Consider the following 2,698-nt stretch of genomic DNA (forward strand, 5'->3'; position numbering starts at 1 on the left):
CGCTGCAATAAACGTACCGTCCCTACAAATCTTTATAGGAATTGTGGGGTTTTGATTTTTCATCGGCGTTTCATTAGCCCCTCATCTACTTTCATCTATACGATAAGAAAATAATCAGAATTTAAACAAACAATTTGCATAATACATAAAATCAACTAGGAAGACAAAATGGGAGTTAAATGCTAAATAGTTAAATGGTGCAAAACCAAAAAGGAGGGAGATTGATACAGCCATCCTAAAATCATTTTTTTTTCTTGTTCACCGATGCATGACAATACAAACCACACATAGCAAGATAATTTTGGATGTCTAGGATGGTACTTAGGACTGATCAATGTGAAAAATGCATATTTTATGATTGGCTCTTCGAAAATATTAAAATGAATATCATATGTGCAATGTTAGAAAGTTATGCTGTATTACTTCTCTTAAGTAGTGTGTTAAATATAGTTTTAGGTTATAACATGATGTTAAAATAGAAACTATGCGATGTAAGATATTTTTTACTAGCTCAAGAAAAGGGATAAGATAATCAAGAAACTCTTTGCACAGAGATAACAGCAACAGGAAATCTAAAGAGTTACGGCCTCCTTATAAGAAAAGATAAACATTCTTCCACCTTCTCTCCGTCTTTATGGAACCACCAGGATTAAGGGGAAGAAGCTGACAAAAACCAGAAAAATTCTTAATTTGCAAGGAATTTATGCATCATGTATGAGATATATGAATATGCAACAGGCTATTGCTTTTAAGGGTTATTCCTTTGTTCACAAGGCATATTTTTGGCAGCTTAGTGCCCAAAAACATCCAGACGTCCATAATTCCTTGCTTTTTATTGTCTCGTAGTGTCCTAATCATCATTGTCCAAATTTTTATTACTCCAATTTTATTACTATTTTTTATGACTATTTTTTTACTAATAAACTTTAAAAATTTTAAAAACCAAGTGAATGGTGTTTTTCACGATTATGGTAGCAGAGGATGGTTTCTAAGACCTCTCTGCCAGTGCCTTAGGAGAGTCAGGGTGAGAAAGATGCGGCCTGCCCTGTTAGGCAGCCTCGCTCTGTTCCCCTGGTGTGACCGACAGATGCAGGTTACGATCTGATGGGCAAAAGGGAGCAATAAAACAAAGAAAAGGGAAGGGATTCCCTAAAACCGCAGTAATTGGCCCCTAAGACTAAAGTGTACACGAAGAACAAAGACCCAAGGACAAAGAATAGGTAAGTATTTGTATAGACAGGGCGGATAAGGGGGGGCTGAATGTGTGTGAATGAGAGGCGGGCTGGTTATCCCAGACCTGCCAAGTGAATGGGGTAGTCTCCCATGTTGCCTTCCCATCTTTTTTGTGAGAAAAGTGGACAGTAAAGAGACAAAGTGAGTGAAAAAGAGTGAGACAATCCCCCCCCTCCCCCCGGGGAAAGTGGGACTGGGTCTTAGGGAAGAAGTGGAACCCTGTGGAGAGAAGAAGCAGAGGGTTTTCCTGGCATAATCCACTGAAAAAAAATTAAAAAAGAAAAAAAAAAAAAAGAAGGAATAGTGTGGAAGGGGTCCCTAAAAATTCTGCTGGATTGAGGGATAAGAGTGCCCAAGAGCATTCAGGATTCAAACCTGCTGAGCTGAGGGATTAACATTCCGAGAGCATCCAGGGTTGAGCAAAATTCTGCTGGATTGAGGATATGCCCAAGAGCACCCAGGGTTGGACAACACAGTTTGACTGAGGGATAAAAATGCCCAAGAGCAACTGGGGTTGGACAACACAGATGGATTGAGGGATATCCAAGAGCTCTGGGACTGACCAGTAACACCTGAAAGTGTAATAGGTGAATTGAAAGTAACAGGTACCTTGTTGTCTTGCTGTGTGTGTGAGGGTGAGTCCCGCACCAACAAGCCATTTCCCCTGTGAGTAGGGGCTGAGGCAAAACCTGCAAAACAAGCCTTGTTCCCCCGGGCGTGAGGGGGAAGCTGTGACTACAAGGTGTGAGTCATGTGCAGACAGCCTCAAAGGTGAACTGGCACCAGAGGCAACCAAATTCAGGGCACTTCCTGGAGGCCTGGCGGTACTGAAGCCCAGAGAGGCTGACCCCAAAGCAAGGATGGCACAGTACTGTAGGACCTTTTAGCACCGTGGCTGGACAGGGTAGTCGTGTAACCCATTCCCGGGGGTGGGGGGTGGGGAGTCCAGATCGGGCAAGGTACGGAGGTCCGAACCCCGGACTCTGAGGCTATCTCTAGGGAAGAGGGATAACCAAACCTCGGGGAGGTGGAAGGGGTCAGGGTGGGGGCTTACACAATCTGTGATTCTCTGGCAACAGAAATCCCTTTGTGTAAGTCTAAGAGGTTTGCTAATGTTTCCTTCCTCTGTGCAATAAAATTAAGGGAAATGTATGAAGTGCTGAACCTAAGTCAATGGGAAACTTAAGGGTATCAGTACTTAAGGTTCTGGGGGGTAAAACACACCTGGGGAGCGCCAGGTTTGCGAGGTATACTCCCAGGATCCCCATGCCCATGCCTGTCTGTATAAAACCTTGCACAGTCCAGGTGGGCAAGATACAAAAAAAAAAACTCGACCAGGCAGAAGTCGACAAGTATGAATGAATAGGCCTGAGGGTGTGAATGTGTGTGAGAGTGAGTGAGAAATAAAGGTAAGTAAATGTAGAGGAATGGAAGTATATGTAATGTAGATTGTTTATTTTGAGCT

Source organism: Vidua chalybeata (genome assembly GCF_026979565.1).
Source record: "Vidua chalybeata isolate OUT-0048 chromosome W unlocalized genomic scaffold, bVidCha1 merged haplotype SUPER_W_unloc_6, whole genome shotgun sequence".
Lineage (NCBI taxonomy): Eukaryota > Metazoa > Chordata > Aves > Passeriformes > Viduidae > Vidua > Vidua chalybeata.